This window comes from Orycteropus afer, unplaced genomic scaffold, assembly GCF_000298275.1.
Source record: "Orycteropus afer afer isolate SDZICR_OR568_19922 unplaced genomic scaffold, OryAfe1.0 scaffold00491, whole genome shotgun sequence".
Taxonomy (NCBI): Eukaryota; Metazoa; Chordata; class Mammalia; order Tubulidentata; family Orycteropodidae; genus Orycteropus; species Orycteropus afer.
This window is the reverse complement of record NW_006922078.1, coordinates 1,375,299-1,397,091: the sequence shown is the minus strand read 5'-3', so window position 1 is coordinate 1,397,091 and position 21,793 is coordinate 1,375,299.

Here is a 21,793-nt window from a genome sequence, read left to right as displayed (position 1 = left end):
TCACCTGGGCCTCACCTGGGCCTCACCTGTGACTCACCTGGGCCTCACCTGTGACTCACCTGTGCCTCACCTGGGCCTCACCTGGGCCTCACCTGGCCTGCTCTGTGGCTCTGCAGCGGCTGGCCCGTCTTTCCTGTGAGTCCGACGGTGCGTGCGGAACAGGAGAGAAGTGTTGCCCGCTGAAGGGTGACCTCGTTTCCACAGCCACAGTGAAGGGCACAGACTGAGGGCAGAGTTGAGTCGGTCCCAGAACTGAAGCTGGGCACGCCATCCGTGTGATGCCGTGTGGGCGACCGTGAACCAACCAGGCCTGCCAGGTCCTGGCCATAGGTCAGAGCAGAGCGGAGCTCCACAGCTTTCACGGCTGGCTTTGCCCGAAGCGGGTCTCCAGGCCTTTCCTCATAGGCACCTCTGGGTGGGCGGGCCCCTCCCACTGTTCACCTATCAGCGGCCAGCTTAACCGTTTGGACCCCCAGGACTCCTCCTCTGGTGTGTGCCGCCTGGGTGAGAGGTTGGAACCAAAGGTGTGTTCTGGATGGAGAACAGTGGCCGCCTTCCCTCAGAAGAGTCCTGAGCCTGGCTTTCCTGCGTCCCCAGTCTGCAGGTCCCCAAAGGGCGCTTTATTGATTCTCACACCTGGGCCCTAGCCCGGCAAGTTGCCTTGGGAAGGACAGAGCATAAGGTGTCTCTGTGTGCGCACTGTCCTTGAGCACGTGTCTGAGGGGGGTGGGCCAGATGTGGGGTTCACTCTGCACTGGGGAGTGATGACCAGGACATGTGCATAGGCCACCCTCTCTGCCTGTAAGAGTGTCCACAGGGGCTCTCTCCTTGAACTCCCAGGGGCCTCCCCCTGCCAAGGCCTCCCCTGGGGGCTTTCTCTGAACCAAGGGTCTGACCCTGCCCCGTGGGTGAGGCCTGCAGGGCCAGCTGTGCTTGTCCCCCGGCCCTGCCCCAGGACCCTGGTCAGAGCTGAGGGCTGACTCCCCTGCCTGTTGCTCCCTGTGGGCTGAGCCCCTCTGCAGGGCAGCAGAGGCCTCCTCGTCCGTCACAGCAAGGACAAGAGCAAGGAAGCTCCATGGCTGCAAAGCTTCCACGGGTCCTCCCTCTGAGGTGTGGCCCGTGGGACCGGGGTGAGTGGTGGGTCCCAGGGAGGTGGGCCGAGTGCCCTGAGGACCACCAAGGTCTGGACAGGGGCAGTCACAGGGCTGCCAGCCCAGCGTGTCTGGGGCGGAGGAAGGAAGAAGACAAGTGGGAGGAGGGTTTAGGAGAAAAAGCAGGTAACTTGGGGTAAAGGTACTGGCAGTCCTCCCAGCGAGGGCTGTGGGGGGGATGGTCACACACGTCGCACCACACCTCAGCACAGTGTACACACGCACACACAGCACACATGGTGCCACGTGCATACCCACGACACACGCACACAACACAGGTACACTCAACACACACCACACACTCTACACACGGGCATGCATACACACATGCACACGCCCTGCCCCCAGTCTCTGAAGAGTGGGTGCCCCAATTCTGCACAGTAGCAGCAATGTTCCAGTAGAGAGCAGGAAGCCAGTCACTCTGCAGGGACTTGGGGGTCAAGCCCCCCGAAGTGTCCTTCAGGGAGCCTGGGAACCCTACTGCAGCCCACCCTGATACCAGGAAGATGGAAAATGGCCCATAGACACCAGTGCTGGGACAGACAGGGTCTCTGGGATGCACTTGAGCCTGGGGGGTGACGGGACCCGGAGAAGGAGCCAGACTTCTCAGAACAGTGAAAACATGTTTCCTCGTGTGGCTATAGACATAGAACTGCCTCTACTTTCTCTGTCCTGTGGTTGCCACGTACCTGCCTCTATAGGCTAAAGGTGCGGGGATCGTGGGGGCTTCTCTCTGCAGTCAGGCCCGCCCTGCACTGTGGCCCCCAGCATGGCATGGAGAGCATGGCTTCTCAGTGGTCCTGCTCCTCTCACGTGAGGGGCAGTGGCCTGCATCACTGCTGGGCTCTTGGTGCACGAGGGCGGGTCTGGGAGACCACAGCCAACAGAGCTGTCTGAGGCGTGGATTCGAGAGGGTCTCTCTTAGTGGGGCTGCAGAGGGAAAGGGTGTCCAAGCAGCTGTGATGGCAGCACGGATGGGGAATGACTTCCTACCCAGTGACAACAGTTGTGATGAAGAGTGACGAGTGTGGCGCCATGATGATGGTTGTGATGGAGGAGGGTGTCCGTGTCTCTGTGGCCATTCCAGTGCCCCACCTGCTGCAGAGCTCTTGAGGGGCTTCACACAGGCTGCCTCAGTGGCTTGGAGGACATTCCCCTCCGTGTGGTGTTTCGGACACATGGTCAGTCATGAAGTCAGCATTTGCCAACCCTCACCGTCACTGGCGTTGGGTGTGTACGTGTGGGAGCAGGGGTGGGGCAGTCAGGCCAGGCCAGGGCCAGTGCTGGTCACTGCAGATGTGTGTGGGGACGAGCAGATGGGAGTCAGAGTGTTGGTGGAGCCCCAGGGACAGCTATCTGTACAGCCCGTGGCCACCACAGACACTGGTGCCCACTGTCTCCCACCCGTGCTGTGCCCGGTGCTCTGTGTCCTTCCGCTTCATGAGTGTCCCACAGCCGCAGTGACAGTTGGCCCTGTTAGTGGGCTTTACACCCTGCAGCTGGGTCTGATGGCTCTGGGGGCCTGAGGGCTGCCACAGAGTCGGGACTGGTCCCTCTGCAGGCTCCAGGGGACACTCCGTGCCCTTGTTTTCTCCTTTGTCCAGAGCCCACTCTTATTCCTCACTCGGGGCCCTTCTTCTACTTTCAGCCAGCAGGGTGGTGTCCTCTCTGACCCTGCCTTCCATCGCTACCTCCCCACCGCTCTGGCCCTGACCCTCCCCCTCCCTCTACGAGGACCTTTGTGATGACAAGAGGCCCAGCCAGGTGGTCCGGGATCCTCTGCCCATGTCAAGAGTCTTCTTGTGGCCACGCCTGCAGAGTTCCTTGGCCGTGGAAGTTGACATCATCACAGGTCCCAGGTTCTGGGATGTGGACGTCTTTGGGGCCATGATTCAGCTGCCCACGCCCACCATGGGATGGGGTCTTGCTGTTGGCTGATCCTCTGGGAGTCAGGGAGCACCAGGGTCCCTCCACCCGGGAGCCTCCTTGCGCTAGATCTCCTGCAGGCTTGGCTGTTGCGCCCTACCCTGGATGCTGACCCCATACCCCAGTGTCTGGCTTTGTGTCTGACTCTCCGAGTGCCTTCAGGTGTTTCTCCTCTGTGGTCCACGTCTGGTCTCTCCCTGAGAATCACCCAGAATTCCTGACTCAGCAGCGCTGAGCTGGGCCTGACGCTGGGCACTTGTGACAACCCCAGGTGATCACCTGCTGCAGCCTCATGAACGCTGTGCTGAAGGTTCTACCTGAACCCCTGCCCCCGGATGCTTGGCCGCGTGAGCTGCTTACCGTGGTCCTGTTGGCCCCACACTGGCCACGACTGCTGCTCCCCAGGTCAGACATGCTCAGGAAGGGCACAGGAGTGCACCACAGAAACTTCTAGAATGAAGGTGTGGGGCCTCTGTACTTGATGTTCTGGTGGCACCGTCTGAGGTGAGAGGGGAGGACATCCCTGGGGAATCCAGGTCACATCAGTGAGGGCCTTGCACAGCTGCTCCCAGCACGCAGGGGCTGCACGGGGCCAGAACCACGTCTCCCCTTCCAGCCCCTGGCTTCCCTCTGGCTGGACTCAAGTGCCCTGTCCTGCCGCTGTGCTGCCTGCCTCTGTGGCACGTTCCTTGGCCGCCGGCTGGGAGCTGAGGGAGCCTGGAAGGGGCTTTCGGTGCTTGCAGCCTGATGCTAAGTCCTCTGGGAGGGACGGTATGGAGCAGGCACTGCTGTGGCCTGTGGCCCCTGCAGAACCCCTCAGCTCAAAGTTTCTGGCCCTGAGACTCCTGGACTCCCGGCAGGGTGAGCATTTCTGAATGTAGTGGCAATGTCCTCACTGACACGCATGCTGGCTGCAGAGCTGGCCACCCCAGAGCCCCACGCCGTCCCCACGGCCCCCACCCAGCCGTCACTGGGGGAGACAATGTCCCGTGAGTGCATCTGCATGTTGATCATGCTGCCATTCTGCATCTCAGAGTTTTCCTTGGGAGAAGAATGAGATAATCAGATTGGTGTGTGTGGAATAGACTGAGAAGATTGCGTGACGGCTCTTTCATTGCAAGAAGGGAATTAGTTTAAAAATATGCTGTCAAAATATGTTGTTGCAAATGCTGAGCCAGTAGTTCTTTTGTTTGGCTTTGTTTCTTGAATGTGTCATTAGGAAAAATTAACAATGACATCAACGGTGGGGTAAGAGGGTGGCTTATCAGAAAGGAAGGAGATGCTCAGTTGTCCTTGTCATTTTTCAGAATGATTTGTTTTCCCTTAAGTATTATCTCTCTCGTGGTGAAGGCCCATCGCAAGTGTCCTTTTTGCTCCAAGTCAGGTGTGCAGATTTGGGGAGACACACACGAGATGCTGCAGAGTGGTAGCCTGGTCCTGGGCCCTCCCTGGGTCCAAGCTCCATCTCCACTGGAGGCTGGGTTCAGCGTGGGTGGGACTGTGGACAGGTTAGAGGGACATGGGGGCTGCTGTCACCACACAGTGCTGGGCTGATCTGGCCAAGGGCCCCAACTTGTCCCCTGCAAGCTTTCAGGCTTCTCATCTGACACCCACTGTGTCTTGGAATCCAGTGCCATGCCACCCTCTGGAGATGCTCAGTTGGTGCAAATGGTGGAGCATCTGCACGTGTCTGACATGAGGCGATCAGATGTATGGCTCCATGGAGGAGTGAGTGAACAGTGCCTGGAAGAGTCAAAGAAGTTTAAAGGGTTCTGTGGTCCCAGAGGCAAAGTGGGATGGGGCGATCCTTCACGTGGATGTCTGGGACCACTCAGCAGATGGAAACCTGCCTCCAAGAAGTGGCCCATCTGCCTGGAGCCACAGCAGTGCCCAGCAACACAAGGCTGGACCGGCTCAGCACAGGGCCTTACATAGTGCTGGTGGGGCGATGGGGAGCTCGAGGACGTGGGGCGTGTGTGGCTGCACTGGGCTTGTGGGCTGTGGGCATTCCCAGATGCACTGCTGCCTGGCATGGGACCCTGTCCTGCTGTGCTAGGCACTAGGCTGCGTGAGCCAGCAACCCTGTCTCCTAGTGCAGCCTGAGTGGGTGGGGAGCCAGGTGTGCAGAAGAGGTGGAAAGAGGTTGAATTCTTGTCCACGATCTCCCAGATGACCAGGAGCATGGCTGTGCAAGGATGCATATGTGTATAATATACTCACTGCATATGCACATCCATGCACATATGTGCACATGTGTACCCATATACTCACAAAATATACACATACATGCACACACATGCTTGCACAAGTGCATAAACACATGTACACACATACTCACAGAATATGCACATGCATGCACAGCTACATAAGTGTATGCCCACTCACAAAGTATGCACATGTACACATGTATACACACATATAAACACATGCTCACAGAATATCCACACATGCACACATGTACATATGTACACACATTCATAATGTGCACATGCATGCACAACCATGTGCGCATATGCTCACAGAATATACGCATGCATGCAAACCCCACACACATGTACGCATACATTCACAGAATATACACATACATACACAGCTACACATGTGCATACACACTCACACAGCATATGCATGCACACACATGCACACATGGACATATATACTCACATAATATGCACCTGTATGCACACATGACAGATGCACATGTAAAATATGCTTGTGGAATATGTACACAGGCATACATGTGCACATGTGTACACATATACTCACTGAATTTGCACATCTGTGCACATGCACATGCTCACACAAGCATACACACAAACTTAACTAATTAACTCGATCTGCAAAGATGCTATTTCCAAACAAGGTCACGTGCTCAGGGACGGGGCCAGGACTTCAGCATCTTTTGGGGACACAGATCCACCCACAACAAAGGCCAGCACTGCAGGGGCCATGTGGCAGGTCACACAATAGCCAAATTGAGGGTGCCCAGATGGGAGGCTAGGGAGCTTCAGAAGGTGCAGCCCAGGAGGCAGCAGGACTAGCAGTGACGTTGGGTGTTGATGGGTTGCCTGATGTGTGGGTGACATGCAGTTGTCCTTGGGAGTGTGTCCTCTACCCTCAGGCAGGAGCTTACCCCTCCTACATGGCCCCTGCTGCACTCTAGGCCTCAGAACGGGGCTGGTGGGGACAGGACAGGCCCCTACCGGCAGGAGCCCCCATCCACGTGGGGAATTGCTTGTGAGTTAATGACACACACATGTGTTCACAGAACAGCAGAGGGTACAAGGGTCCAAGGGCCAGTGGGCGGTCAGGGTCAGCTCCTGTGGGGGTGATCATGGGCAGCCCCCTGGGGTGGACCTTCCTGAGATGGAGGACAGAGTATCTGGGGAGACATCAAGAATGGAGGCAGAGTGGGGACGAGCTGTGGCAGACTGAGCTTGGAGAGGCTGGCAGGTGATGATGGCCTTTGGGAGCCTGGGAGGGTCCTGAGCAGGGGTGGTGGGTGAGCAGACTGGGGCTGTGCTGAAGAGGGGCACGTGGCAGAGGTGAAGTGGTGCCCTCCTTGGGCCCGAGACCGGTTTCACATGGCCGCTGCCCCCTGCCCCGCCTGAGCCCTGGCAGTGCCCACCATTAGGGGACTGGGCTTGGAGCCAGAGACTGAGGGGCAGCCTGGCCTCGGGGACCCCAGGCAAAGCTGTGAGCCAGTTTTCATCCATGCTGCACCCTGGCTGGGGATCTGCTTGGAGCATACCCAGCGGGCAAACAGCCCCTCCTGTTGTTGGTGCCTGACTCTTGAGCCTTATGGGGGTGTGTGATCTCTCAGTAGTAGGGACCTGGGGATGCTCCCCCGTGTCATGTCCAGAACACACATTTCCTGGTGCCCCTGCACCTGCCAGGCACACAGCTGGACAGGATCTTCACCCTGGAAAGCTCCCATTGCAGTATGTGTGTGTGTGTGAAAGAGTGCACATGTGCAAGTGCATATGTGTGTAAGTGCATGCACATGAGTGTGTGTGAGTGTGCATGCACTGTATGTATGTAAATGGGCACCTGTCTGAATATGTAACTGTGCACATGCACATCTGAGTGCACACAGATGTACATACACGCTGCATGTATGTAAGTGGGCATCTGTCTGAATAGGTAAGTGTGCACACACACATCTGAATGTGCACATGCATGTGTGAGCACATGAGCATATGAATGGAAAGGTGTGTGAATGCATGTGTGTGTATGTGTTTGTGCAAATTTGTGCATGCATGTGCACATTTGTATATGTGGTGTTCCATAAGTGCATCGGTATATGTGTGTACATGTCTCTATGTGTGTACATGTGCCCTCACATATGTGAATATGTGTGCCTAAGTCTGCAAGCACTGTACATATGTACACATGAGCACATGCATGCCTGTAAATGTGTGTGGGCACACATGTTTATGCACACATATGAATATGAATGCATGTATGCATGCACATGTGTGCATGCGTCCATGTGCCTGCACATGTGTAAGTGTGTCCATGTGTAAATCTGTGTGCGTGTGTGTGCGTGTGAATGGAGGAGGCTGTTGTAGGAGTTGAGGGCTCTGCCTGGCTGGACCCGCCTCACCCCAAGGCTTTGTCTAATCACGGGCACCTCTAGGCTTGCCCCACCACACACACAAGCTCAGGCCTGAGGCCCATCCTGCTGGCCATTTCAGGTTCCACAGCAATGAGGGGCTGCCTGACTGTGTGGAGAGCCCAGGGAGAGGGAATGTGGGGGAGAGAACAGCTTGCCTTCGCAAAATCGGCCTCCACAGGTGAGGAGCTGTGAGAGGGTGTGGTGATAGTGTGGGGGGAACCTGCGATTTGTCAACAAGGGGACCCCTCCTTCTGCTCCTCTCACCCCCTCCCCTACTCTGTCCCCTTCCCCTCCCCCTTTTGCCCCTCTCATGCCTCTCCCCTTCTCTGCCCCCCTTCCCTCCCTCCTGTCTCCCCCTCTCCCCTTCTCTGACCCCTTCTCACCCTCCTGTCTCCCCCTGCTCTGGTTGCCTAGTGCCGCTCTGACAGGAATATACCACAAATGGGATGCTTGAACAGACAGGAATTTATTCTCTTACAGTTTGGAGGCTTTAAGTCTGAGTTCAAAGTGCCAGGCTCTAGGGACTGGGTGAAAGCCCCTCAACCTTGGGCTCCAGCTCTGCCTCCTGCTCCCGGCCCACTGGAGCTGGAGGTGTTTCTTCACTCAGACAGCTGCTGGCTGCTGAGGCTGAGAAGCCCCAAGGTTGGCAAGTAAAAAGGCACAGCCCCGATCTTACCAAACCACATGGCAGGCCATTGATTCAAGTCCATTGAAAGTCCCAAGATTGGCAGAGCGTGGCAGGCTGCTGAACAACGATACAGCTACATGCAGAGTTCAAGCGTGCCATAAGCTAGGGACCATTCCCCAAGGCTTCCCTTATATACAGGAAACAGAGCACATCCCTAAGGCAGCTACTCAGCTGCTTGTGGTAGATCCCACCATGGAGTTGATTACGTCTCATTATGGGGAATGACAACCACCAGGTGCCCAGCCCCTCACCCAGGCCCCGCCAAGCTGACAACAACCTTAACTACCATGCCCCCTCTTACCTCATCCACTCTCCATCATGTGTCTCCTCTTGGCTTTTGAGGACCCAGGTGAGGCTGAGCTGGCACTGACCTCGGTTTGTAATTGACCTGCCATCCACCCCCTGGAAGCTGAGGGCCAGACACACCAGGTGTTCTGGTTCCCTAGTGCCACTCAGACAAGAATATACCACAAATGGGACAGCCTTAACAAACAGGAGTTTATTCTCTTACAGTTTGGGGCTTAAAGTCCAAGTTCAAAGTGCCAGGCTCTAGGGGCTGGGTGAAAGCACCTCAACCTTGGGGTCCAGCTCTGCCTCCTGCTCCTGGCCCACTGTAGCTAGAGGTGTTTCTTCACTCAGACAGCTGCTGGCTGCTGAGGCTGAGAAGCCCCAAGGTTGACAAGTAAAAAGGCATAGTCCCGATGTTACCAAACCACAGGGCAGGCCATTAACTTAAGTCCATTGTAAGTCCCAAGGTCGGCAGAGCATAGCAGGCTGCTGAGCAATGACATGGCTACATGCAGGGTCCAAGCGTGCCATAGGCTAGAGGCCATTCCCAAGGCCTCTCCTTACATACAGGAAGCAGACTACATACCCAAAGGCAGCTACTCAGCTGCTTGTGGTAGATCCCACCATGGAGTTGATTGCCAGTCTTATCATGGGGAATAACTGCCACCAGCTGCCCAGGCACTCAACCGGGCCCAGCCAAGTTGACACACAAACATAACCATCACGCCAGGTTGAGGGGTCATCCCTGGTGGGCCACAGGGGTTACTGCGCTTGGACGAGCCCTGGGCCTGAGTGTGCCTGTGACCTGTTGCTCCTCTGCCCCTGGAGCCCCCAGCTCCCGATACCTGGTCCCCAGGCACGCTCACGCACGGACACTGCCCGCTTGTTCCTGAGCGGACACAGGTCTCCTTTCTGCCCTGTAGCTCCAGTCCTAGCGTACTTTCCTGGTGCCCTGTTTGGGACGAGGTGTATGGCCAAGCAGCCAGAGTGGGTGATTCAAGGAGACACACCCCAGGACAGCCCTGGCTTCCCAGACACAGCAGGGAACTGCCATGTGGGAAGCCTCCAGGCAGAATGTTCTAGAAAAAATGCCTTGGAACAGCTCACAGTTTGGAGGAGAGAAAGGCATTTTATTTCCCAGCTCCTCCTACCTCCCGTGTCCCAAAGCCATCCTCTGAGGGGCTAAGTTCGCACTCCCCATCCTGACACCTGGCACAACCCCCATCCTCACTGGAAGTGATGGGGAGAGCCAGTGTGCTCACTGTTCTGAGGTGCAGGGGTAGCTGGGGGCTGGGGGAGGAGGATAGGTCTGAACGAGGAGCCATGATGGGCCTGGTACTCAGTCCGGAAACCCAGGTCCTCTGCCCTGCCCTGTCCTGACTTCATGGCAAAGTCACCAGCCCCCTGCTGCCCTCTGCATATCCACGGGCCCTTCCCCCCCCACCCAGACCCTGACACCCACCCTTGTCCCCGGTCAGCCCTCCCTCCAGCCTCGCGGGGCCTTGGGGCACAGAGGATACTAGGCCCTTGGCCCCTGGGGGCGACTCTGGGTCTGCAGTTCCGCCTGTGGGATCATGTCTCTGAAGCCTGCTCACCCACCGTGGCCCTGCCTTCAAAGGCCAACCTGGGGCAGCCCCAGAAAGTGTGTCCCTGCACCCCAGCACCAGCCTTAACCCCTCTCCTGCCACTCATCCTCATTTCCCTGTGTTCCTTGGAGGGAGTTGTGGACTGAATTGTGCCCAGAACACTGGTTGGAATCCTAACTCCTCTCTGGATGCAATCCCATTTGGGAATTGGCCCCATCAGTGCAGTTGGGTCCTGAACCTCATCGCTTTTGAGATTTAAGAGAGCAGACCAGTCAGAGACAAGCAAGGACACATGGGGGAGACAGACGCCCACTGGAAACCTAGGGGAAGAGCTTTGGCTGTATGAGAACCAAGCATGACGTCCCAGGTGGGTGATGTGCTGGGTCCCCCAGGGTTGGCCTTCCCAGCAGACTCTGTCCTCCCCGGTACAGTCCTCGGGTGCTGGAGGAACCCAGAGAAGCTTCTGGAGTGGGAGATGCAGCTCCATGTCTGTGGGCCACGGAGAAGACATGCTTTCAGTGGTGAGTTAGAAGATGGGGAGGAGTGGGCCGGGGAAGCAGGGAGTGAGGAGAACCTTCCAGAGCGGGAGGGAGTCTGGGCCCAGGCGGAGGCCGGGGATGGAAACCCTCACTCCGTTGAGAATGTGGGGTGTGTCCAGGGTGCCTTGAGGTCACTGCCATGGCTTGGTCTAGGAGCAACAGTCACAGAAGGGTTATAAGAGGCGTCTCTGTTTGTCTGCAGAGTCCCTGGGTGCTGGACATAGGGATGAGGTTTATAAGAGGCATCTCAGTGTCTGTCCCCAGAGTTCCTGGGTGTGGTACACGGGATGTGCTCGGCTTTTCACTGGAAGGTCAGAGGTTCCCATCCCTCAGAGAAAAGGCCCCACATCCCACTTCTGAAAAGTCAGCCCCTGAAGACCCCGTGGAGGGCAGCTCTCAGACGCACATGAAGGCACCACGAGTCAGCTCCACGGAAACCAGTTTTGTTTGAGTTTCCCGGGGCTGCAGTGACATAACTGGTGGTGCATGACGACACAGAGGCACGTGCCAGAGTTCTGGAGGCGGGGTCCAGATCAGGGTGCTGGCTCTCAGAGGCCAGCTCCCAGCATTCCGGGGAGGCCCCCGTTTGCAGCCGCCTGTCTCCTCATAGCTGTTGTCTGCCTTCCTGTCCCTTCTGCTCCTTTATGGGACAGTGTGGATGGAAGTAGGACTTACCCTACTCCATCTTCAAAGACTCCTTTCCAGACAAGTTCCTCCGCACAGGCACAGGTCTACTGGGGGGACACCATTCTGGACAGCACCCACACCGGCTGTTTCTGGAGGGTCCCCTGCCACCAGACTCCAGGGCCCCATGAGGCCAGGGAGGGTGGGAGGACGCTGTTGAAGCTGACTAGTCCGCAGACCAGGAGGGCCTTGGCGGGCTCGTTCTGCGGCGATGGTTGGGTGTGGCAGGAGCTGAAGGGACAGCACAGGGCCCTTCCTGCTGACCCTCCCCCATTCTAGTGGGGAAGGTAGGGATTTGTATCGCCTACATTGCTGGGCCCTGAGGCCGCAGGGCTACCATGGAAGGGTACTTGGGATGATAGCTGTAGGATGAGTGCAGGCACTCTGAATCAGCCAGGGCTGAGCCTCTCTGTCCCCTGCCTGGGCTCAGCCGTCTCAGCCAGGCCAGGGGTGTCTGACACCTCAGGGGATGTGCTGCTGGCCACAGGGGCTCAGGCCTCATTCTCTGTCCCCAGTTTTCTCTGGCGAGGCTCTCGAGGGCCTGGGTAGTGCTCCCGGGAGGGACATGTCTCCTGACAGCCTCTCCTGTCAAGCTGGTGACTAGCCCCAGGAGCATGGTCACCATGGAGATGGGGGACCAAGGCAGGGGCTCCATCTACATTTTTGCAGAATTTAGCTGAAGTCTCTTCTGCTTCTGCCCATGACATCCGAGTGCCTTGTCTGAAAAATGGGGCAACCAGGAGGCTTTGTACCTCCAGCAGGTGGTCCCGGGAAGGTGCTTGCCTCAGCATCCTGCACGTGCTGGCCTTGGCGTTGGTGCCTGGACCCGGGCAGTGTCTGCCCATTTGGATACATGCTGGGTCCTCCCTGGACTGGGCTCCAGTAAGCAGTGTGGCCAGAGCCTGGGCCCAGCTGGTCTTGGCCACCATGGAGCTGGGGGCACCCTGTCCAGCTGCTTCACCAAGAGGGAAACTGAGGCCAGGGTTGGAGCCACACGTGCAGGGGCTGCTGGCCCCTCCCCTGGCATGCGTCTGGGGCAAGATCACAGGATTCCTGGGACCCCCCCCTTCCCCCTCCTGCTGGCAGCCACCTCCAATGGACGCCGTGCTCCTGGTGGTCTCTTGATCAAACCCTCCTCATCCACCCTCCTCTCCACTCTTCCTTCCCAAGCTACCTACAGCCTTGGGGCCAGGTGTCATCTGTGAGGTCACCTGGGGGCGTGTCACCTGGTCCAGACCTGCTTAGGGTTAGGGTTAGGGCAGAGGCTGATATGTCCAGGGAGGGGAGCACTTGGCGCTGCGCCGGGGACCGGTGGGCAGTGTGTCTGCTGCTGCTATCCTGAACCTGTTCCGTTTCCTATCCCCACAGTTGGTCACTGTTCAGCAAGGGCCTGGGGTGTCTTGCTCCCTAGCTCAGCCCCAGCCCTGTGTTCCCCTCCCTCCTGCCCATGCCACCCTCCTCACGCTGAACCCCACAGTCTACACTGTTCTGTGGAAGAGGGTGTTTCTTTCCTGGTTCTTCCACCAGTTCTTTCTCACGGAGACGATAAGCCTGGCTGTGGGGGCGTTCCTATCAGATTACGCAAATATTGTCCCAGCCTCGTCCTGTATCCTCCAGGTCATGGGGAAGGATACCTCATCATTAGAGCACTTGCCTTAACTTTCTGCCTGGGACCGATCAGGCTGTGGCCCGCGCCAGGCCCAGTCTCAGGGGAGAGAGAGCGTTCTGAACCATGACGCGTTTTCCCATGAGGCAGGCCTGCTGCTCCCCAACCCCAGGCCAGAGGACAGAGAGACCCTCCACCCCATGAGTGTGCGGTGTACTGAGTGGGGTGCTGAGCAGAGGGTGGAGATCAAAGTCCCTCGGGATCAATGTGACCAGGCCACAGTCCTGCCTGCCACTGCCGCCTTTCCAGTATGGGCAGGCCCCCAGGGTGGAGCGTCCAGGTGAACCAGGCCAGGGCGACCTCCTCGACCTCGCCCTTTGCTGAGAATCTTAGCAGCCTGCTTTTGGAGGGATGGGTGTGCTGGGTCACAGGGAGGGGCCTGCCTGCTGCCAGGAGTTATGGGGACAAGACGACAACAGTGGGGCGGGGAGGGAGAGGCTGGAGGGCTGGGCCCAGCAGGCTGCAGTCCATACCTGCCAGCATCTCACGGTAGCCACAGCCCCATGCTCATGCACCTCCAGGAATGTGCCGTCATCTGGTCAGTAGGGGGCCTGTACCTCTCGTGTTGGGGTGGTTAGAAGTGCTGACCGTACCCTTGCCCTGCGGGCCGCTAGGGTGTGGGGCAGCTTGGCCTGGCAGCACCGTGTACAGGTCTCTCTGCAGCGTTCAGAGGGGCAGGAGCAGGGCAGGTGGCTGGATGGCATGGAGCTGCTGGGCCTGGGGGCCTGACTGAAGGTCAGCAGGGGTGTCTGGGGTGGGCTCATGTTTTCTGGGGAGTGCCGAGCAGGTCTGCATCTCAGGAGGGGTGTCTGGGGCAGGCTCGTGAGAGATAGAATGGGTGACCCCTGGGGTGCAGTGGACGGGCCTCAGGACATGGTGGATTGGGAGGAGGGCCAGCCCAATCCCCGGTGGATGCAGTAGATGCTGGGAGGTGGGGCAGCAGCCCACAGGAGGGCGGGGAGACGGCCCTTCCTGTCCTCTCCTCTCTTCGTCTCGCTTGGCAGTTGCCAGGCCCTTAGCCAGCTCTGCCATCTCAGCTGGTATGGCAGACGGGCCACCTTTGGCTTCCAAACCATTCTGGGAATGTTCTTTCCCTCCTCCACTCCACGGCAGCCCTCCACCTGCCCCTCCCGGGAGCAGCAGCTGTCAGGATCTTTCTCCTCATCCACCCTTGTGCTGCTGGGTGTGGGGCTGAACCCCCCAAGCGACAGAGACAGTGCGGGCACCCTGGGTAGGAGCAGGCGCTGTGGCCAGAGCCCAGGACCTGGTGGAGCCTGTGAGGGAGGGGCTGGCCCTCCCATGTGAACATGTATCTGGGTCTGATTTTGTGTGCGTGTGTGTGCGCTCGCCTGACTCATGAGAAATGTGGGAACGGTTTTATGGGTTTGTGTTAAAATGAGTCCTACTACTATGTACACATGGTTCGTGAAAGTGTCTTGGGCACGCATATGTGCACTCCTTTTCAACATAATGTGGACACATGCATGTGTGGACAAAAGAACAGGACAGCTTTTGTGTGTGGGGGACACATTTGTTTCCAGTCTCATATGGGTGTGTAAACATTACACATACATATTGTTGTGTTGTTGTAGCTGCTGCTCAGTTAGTCTTCAACTCACAGTGACCACGTGCACAACAGAAGGAAACACAGCCTGACCCTGTGCCGCCCACAAGGTGGGTCGTGGATCAGACTGTAGGGTCTCACAGGCCTTTCAGCGCCGACTTTGGAAGTAGACCCCCAGGCCTTCCTTTCCTGTCTTAGCCCGTAAGCCCCCCTGAAACCTGCTGAGCATCCCAGCAACCTGCCAGCTGCACTGACAGAGGGGTGGGAATCCGCCCCGAGTCTCCCGCAGAGAAGGTGAGCGGTCTCCCACCCAACCACCACTGCTCCCAAAAGGCATATTATACAGCACATACAGTGTTGCTGTTATGTGCCTTCTGGTCACTTCCGAGGGAACTCTGGTAGCGTAGTGTGTAAGGCACTTGACTACTAACCAGAAGGCTGGCGGTTCAAACCCACCAGCCACTCCTTGGAAGGAAGATGGGGCAGTCTACTTCCGCAGTGATACTGCCTTGGAAACCCAAGGAGGGGTCGCTATGAGTCAGGTCCAACTCACACAGCAGCGACCTCTGACTCCTAGAGACCCCTCCTTGGGTTTCCGACGTGGTATCACTACAGAAGTAGATTGCCCCATCCTCCTTCCGAGGAGTGGCCCGTGGGTTTGAACCGCCAGCCTTCCGCTTAGCAGTCAAATCCCTTAGGCACTACACCACCAGAGCTCTCCGATATTGTATGGGCGTGTCCATATTTATGGGTGTGCATTTCACACACACAGCCCTCACACCAGGGCTACCCTCTTGCTCTCTAATCTTGACCCTGGTGATGCTAACTAGGTACCAGTGATAGTAACTGGGTCACAGTTGTGCTAACCAGGTACCAATGGTGCTAACTGGGTCACAGTGGTGCTCACCGGATACGCATAGCCTTCTCAGCACTGGCTGGGTTTCTTTCTTGATACTAATTTGGCAGAGGCGCTCGTCCATACGTGGGTGCAGGACTATCCCTTTGGGCCTCCCTGCACCCCGCATGCGTGCACACGCGCGCGCGGGTGCACACACACACACACACACACACTTCAATTAACGAGCCAGGGCTTGGACGCCTCCTCCGACTCCAGCCGCGCAGGCGCCCAGGGAGTTTTGAGTTGAAACACCAAGCTTAAATTTTCCTTGCATCAAGCCAGGAAATGAGCACAACGCCTTGGTGAACCAGCAAGTGGTGCGTCCGCGGGCCCCTCGGGGCCCATCCGGCCGCTGCTCCACCAGCGCTGACGCGGCGTCCGGGATCCCGTGGAGCACTTCACTGCGGAGAACCAGGCCGCCAGCCCGGCTACCGCACCCGGGAAATGGAGCGCTCGGCTTTCCAGCCAGCCGCGGCGGCCTCGTGCAGGGAGGACAGAGTGGCTGTGTTCGCAGCCTCCCCGCTGTCGGTCCAGCATACTAGGTCCTTGGCAGCGGGCGGAACGTCCCGGCCGCTGCAGCAGGCCGGCGTGGGCCCAGCCGGGAGGGCGCCCCCTGGGTGCCGGCCATGCGGTCAGGCCGGGTGGAGCACAGGGCGTCCGCCCAGCGGAGGCGGCGTCGCGACCTGCCCGCGACGTCGCCGGAACTCCGCGGTCTCAGCACTGGTGTCCCCTGCCGGAGGCTGATGGCCTGCAGGCAGCTCCCCTCCGGGCTACCCATGAGCTGGGCTGGGGTGGCGTCCGGGCCCCCACTGGCTTCCTGTTCTGTTTTCTCGGGGTGAAATTTCCACAGCAAATTCGGTTTCCAGTTGAGTTTCCACACCACTCGTTCAGTGACAGGAGGTGCGGGCCTCCACAGGAGTCAACATTCTCCAAGTGCATGCTGGTCTTTCTGCTTCAGGAGCGCTGCCTTCCCCGCCCCCTGTCTCCCACCGAGTTCCTTTGATTGGCCTGTCCTGTCTTCCGGATATGCTCTGCCCCTCGAATCCTGGGCGCTGGAGAGGCCGAGTGTGCGCAGGCGCAGCTCTCCTGCTGGCCCACAGCCTCTGACCCAGCGCGGCGCAAGTCAGCCGCGTGCCCTAGCCCGGCGCGCATGTGTGGACCAAGAGGTAGGCTGCCCGCTCTGTGCACGTGAGTGTGTCCCCGGGACTGCTGTCACAAAGTGCTGCAGACTGCGGGCTTGAAATGACAGTTTTGGAACTCATTGCTGGTACTGTTCGGTGCCTTCCACTCTTAGCGTCCCCAGTGCCTTCCACTCTTAGCGTCCCCACGTGCAGCACCAGGGAGCCCTGCCTGGTCCTGCGCCGTCGGCACAGTGCCTGCTATACTTGAGCCCGCTGTGTCAATCCATCTCATTGAGGGTCTTCCCTCTTTCCACTGACCCTCTGCTTTACCAATCGTGATGCCTTCTCCAGGGCACTGGCCCCTCCTCGTAACACGACCGAATCCGTGAGGTGCAGTCTAGCTGTTCTCCCTTCTAAGGAGCATTCCGGCTGTACTTCTAAGACACATTTGTTTATTCTTCTGGGGTCCGTGTTGTATTTCATATTCTCGGGCATCGTAATTTGAAGGCATCAACTCTTCTTCAGTCTTCCTTATTCATTGTCCGGCTTTGACATGCATATGAGGAGATTGAAAAGGCCATGCCTTGGGTTAGGCGCACGGTAGTCTTCAAAGTGACATCTTTGCTCTTTAACACTTTAAAGAAGTCTTTTGCTGCAGACTTGCCCAGTACAATACCTCATTTGATGTCTTGACTGCTGCTCCCAACGGTGTTGATTGTACATCCAAGTAAAATGAAGTCCTTGACACCTTCATTCTTTTCTTTCTTTATCTTGTTGCTTATTGGTCCAATTGTGAGGTTTTTTTTGTTTTTTATGTTGAAGTGTAATCCATACTGAAGACTGCAGTCTTTGATCTTCTTCAAATCCTCTTCATTTTTAGCAATCAAGGTTACCTAGTCTGCATACGACAGGTTGTTCATGAGTCTTCCTCCAATCCTGATGCCACGTTCTTCATCATATAATCCAGCTTCTCAGGTGATTTGCTCAGCATGCAGATGGACTTAGTATGGGGAAGGGATCCAACCCTGACACACACCTTTCCTGCTTTTAAACCACGCAGTATCCCGGAGCCTGGGAGTGTGAAATCCAGGCACAGCAGGGTTATGTGCCCTCTGGGGGCTCTAGGAAGAGGTCTCGTTTCTGTGCTGCAGCTGATGCTGGTGTGCATCGTGGCTGGGCTGGTGGCCGCAGCTCTCTAGTCTCCGCCTCTCTTCACATGACGCCTTCCCTCTGTGGTGTCGGTCTGTATGTCTTCTCATCTTCTGTAGGAATTTCACTCAGTGGAGAGTCTCTGGGTGAGGCAAATGGTTCAAACACTTGCCTGCTTACCTGAGGTTGGAGGGTTAAGTCTTCCTGGAGGCACCTTGTAAGAATGTCCTCGTGACCCCATGGAGCACAGTTCTTCTCTGATACACAAGGGGGCACAGTGAGGCAGTGGGCCCCAAGGCAGCAGGTTTTCACTGGGGTGGAATCGGGACCCACTGGCCTTCAGTACGACCTCACGCAGATTTAACTGATAGAGTGCTCAGAGACTTTACAGGATTACAACCCAACCTGTGTCCTCCAGGGTCCCGGGACCCGAGTGGAGGGATGGCGCCCCGCCCCGCTCACAGGCCACACACCGGTCTGCTTGTGTTTAGTTCACCCTTCCTATGTCTCTGTCACGTGTGCGCACGTGTGGGTGTGCTTTATGAAGCGGCCAGTGGGTTGATATCTTCACGTGTATTTTGGGGACACACAGCCTCATGTTTGACATTGATAGGATGCAAGTTCCCAGAGGTTTGCAGACCCCTTGGCTAAAGAGCCGGAGCACTGGTGTTGCAGTGGTTAAAGCATTCGGTGCCTGGCCGAAAGGTCAGTGTTTTGAACTCAGGAGCCGCTGCACTGGAGAAAGATGAGGCAGTCTGCTTCCATGAAGAGTTAGAGCCTGGGAATTCCCAGGGGGTCACTATGAGTCAGAATCGACTCCATGACAGTGGGTATGGGAGCTGGAGGAGGGGCTGTGCATTCACCAGGAGTGGCACCTCGGGGCCTGCTATGAGTACTTGCCTCTGCACATTCTGCTTTGTCGGTAAATGAAGCATGTCTCCATGTCACCCAGGGTGCAGATCGTCTGGGCATGAGTACTTGGCCTGCTCAGCCAGGGCCCTGGGCAGGTGGCCTATTTGATGGCCATTGGTCCCAAATTGGTTTATTTTCCAGATAGTCAGTGGATCACGTGGCACCTTAAGGGACGCAGCCCCTGTGTGGCCGCAGCAGGCTGCAGGGGTCAGGGTGGGGCGTGGCTCACTCTGGAGTGGCAGCCATGGTTTCCAAAGGAGGAAAAGCTATTTGAACCCTGTTGGTTCTGGGTCTGAAACAAGGAGGCTTGTGTCGACTTTTCTTGAAGACATGGTTACGTCCACAGGGTATGTTCATCAAAGCAACTTGGCCTTTCCACTTAATGGATTTTTTTTGTTTGTTATAACAAAGCACCAAAAAAAAAAAAAAAAGTACAGGGTGAGAAACAACCACCTTGCTGTTGAGTCTACTCCAGCTTGCGGTGCCCCTGCAGGTGCAGCGCAGAGCTAGTCCCTGCAGCTTCCTGGGCTGCCATCTGTATGAAGCACATCACCAGGCCTTTTCCTCCACAGCGCAGCTGGTGGGTTTGAACCACCAACCTTTAAAACCAAACTCACTGCCATTGAGTCCACGCCAACTCATAGCAACCCTCTGGGCTTCTGAGGCAGTATCACTAGAGAAGTACATTGTCCTGTCTGCCTTCCATGGGGGGTTTGAACGCCAGCCTTCTGGGTAGCAGTCAGATGCCTTAGGCCCTGCACCATGAGTGCAAACCTTGGTGAGAGTTCTGTGGAGTGCTAGAACCCGAGGAGAACCGGGTGTGGTGTCTCATGGGGAAGCCATTTTGTCCAGAACTCCAGGCTGGCCTTGTGGGCAGAGGAGACAAAACAGGCCTGCCCTGGGATCGAGGGGTCTGGAGAGTGGGCTGGTCTGCTTCTAGGTGCACCCACACCATTGGGTGGGGGCTCAGGAGAAGCAGGGCATCTGACATAGACTCTAGTCCCCAAGGCTGGGGCTGGGGCAGAGAGTTGAGGGCATGGAGTGGGGACAGACCACCAGTGGGGAGGCTGATGGAGCCGTGTGGGCCACAGTGAACAAGGGGAGTCCAGGTGTGTTCCCTGTCATCTTCAGGCCATCCCTGCCCTGTTGACCTGGCTCCCCATTGGGACCGAAGCGGTGGAAAACTGTAGGATCTGGGAGGTTGTCAGTTGTTAGTATCAAGGAGCTGAACTCAAGTGGCATAAACCATAGAACAGCTTGCTGGCTGTGGAGCTGGTGGAGCCAGAACCCCCTCTGCTATGCTGGCTCAGTGGGCTCCCTCGGGGTCCTGGCGACCTGACTGCTGCACCAGGGCTTCCTTGTCCTCCTGCCCAGCCTGGGAGAGACATGGTCTCCAGCCTTCCAGGCCAGCAAGGTCACAAGCCTACCTGGAACTGCAGACGACTCCCCTAGGCCTGCAGTGGCCAGGGCAGGTTGATACCCTGAGTGGAAAACATGGCAAGCCTCATGAAACAGTGAAAGGTTGCTGTCTGAGCCCCCAAAAGAGTCCTTTTGAAAGCTACCTTCCCAGGTCACCTGGAGAGAGAGCCCGCCCCCCACAGTCTCCTGGAGCTGTTGTGACAGTGACATGAATACCACACGTGGGGGCTGTAAAGAACAGGCATGGGTTTTCTCCCAGTTCTGGCATGAGCAGTCAGGGTCTTGGTGTGTCCATTCCTCCTGTGCCCTCTGTCCTGGCTCTGGTGTTGGTATTGGTCCTCGGCATTCTTTGGCCTGTAATGGCCCTCCGTGGCATGTGTCTCCCATACACTTGTCTGTAAATGTCCCTTCTGCCCCTTTTTGTAACTCAGAAGGGCTTAGGACCCGTGCTGCCCTGGGCTGACCACCTTGTAGCTGAGCAGCCCGTTGTCACTGCTCCATCCAACTGGAAGAGGCCCCCGTGCGTCAGAGCAGAGCCGTGCTCTGTGCGGTTCTCATCGCCTCATTGTCAGAGTAGATCTCTTGAAGGTAGAGTCTAGAATGGCTCTGGGTGGGCTTGAATCTCCAGCCTCCTGGTTAACAGTTGAACACGTGAACCGTTTGTCCCACCTGGGACTCTACACATAACAAAAGAGGACCCTGCTATCCCAAAGAGGCTTACAACTTCTATTGCATATACATCTATTGCATACGCCCCTATGAGGGTAACAGCTGAGCCGACCAACGTCCTGGGAAGACATGCTCAGCTCCAGGGTCTCCTCCCATCTCCAGTGAAATCCATCTACCACCTCGTGGCTGGACCTGTCAGGATGCAGAACTCCACCTTTTGTTCTTTGCCTGAACCCCAGCCTTGGGGCCTGTCCTTTTGGCTCTCTCCAGTTACTGAGAGTAAGCAGTCAGCGGCAGGGATCCAAGTGAGGAGAGGAACTCAGGCACACCCAAAGCAGCAGTGAGGGAGAGCAGGAAAAAGGAGATTAAAGGCCAGGAACCCAGACAGAGGACCAGTCAGCCGCAGGGATCCAGGTGAGGAGAGGGAACTCAGGCACACCCAAAGCAGCAGGGAGGTAGAGTGTGAGAAAGGGGATAAAAAAAAAAAAAGCCAGGGACCCGGACAGAGGAGCGGTCAACCTCAGGGATCCAGGTGAGGAGAGGAACTCAGGCACGCCCAAAGCAGCAGTGCGGAGAGCAGGAAAAAGGGGATTAAAAGCCAGGAACCCTGAAAGAGAAGAAGTCAGCCGCAGGGATCCAGGTGAGGAGAGGAACTCAGGCACACCCGAAGCAGCAGGGCGGGAGAGTGGGAGAAAGGGGATTGAAAGGCCTAGGAATCCAGACAGAGGGAAGTCAGCTGCAGGGACCCAGGTAAGGGTGGTATGAGAGGTTTCCAACAGGGAGGCAAACTTGTCTGTCAGTTTGTCCTGCCGTGGTGATGTGTTGATGTGAGTTTTGAGGCTGAGCCACTGGTGTTTCTAACCCAGCAGGATGCACATGGTGCACAGGTATCAGCCCAGCTTACAGACTGAGACA